Here is a 255-nt window from a genome sequence, read left to right as displayed (position 1 = left end):
GCCGGGGAGGCTGCGGGCGGCGGCCATCTTCTCTCGACAGCCGGCTGCTCCCCCAGTGCAAGTGAAGCAGCCCCGCCAGCCCCCCTCCTCCGCTCCCTCCCGCCCTCCTCCTCTTCCCTCCCACTACACTCAGCCGTCGCCGCCGGTCAGAAGGGGGGCGACCGGGGAAAGCGAAGGCCGCGGGGCGGGGAAGGCGCGGGGAGGAGGAGGAGGAGGAGGAGGAGAAGGAGGGGGGGAGGAAGCCGGGCCGCCGTG

The 255-nt window shown here is 74.5% G+C and overlaps 1 protein-coding gene across 1 annotated transcript in view; it reads left to right on the top strand.

Moving 5' to 3' along the window:
- UBE3C (ubiquitin protein ligase E3C) overlaps window positions 1-255 on the top strand; it is an 80,121-nt gene continuing 79,866 nt past the window's right edge. Inside the window, exon 1 of the mRNA XM_010585836.1 lies at window positions 1-255. This exon is cut by the window's right edge and continues 145 nt beyond it. The gene's annotated coding sequence lies outside the window, so the exon portion shown is untranslated.

Source organism: Haliaeetus leucocephalus, unplaced genomic scaffold (assembly GCF_000737465.1).
Source record: "Haliaeetus leucocephalus isolate CR32 unplaced genomic scaffold, Haliaeetus_leucocephalus-4.0 Scaffold0, whole genome shotgun sequence".
In the NCBI taxonomy this organism is placed as follows: Eukaryota; Metazoa; Chordata; class Aves; order Accipitriformes; family Accipitridae; genus Haliaeetus; species Haliaeetus leucocephalus.
Note: the sequence above shows the minus strand (reverse complement) of the source record. Positions and strands in the feature narration are given on the sequence as shown.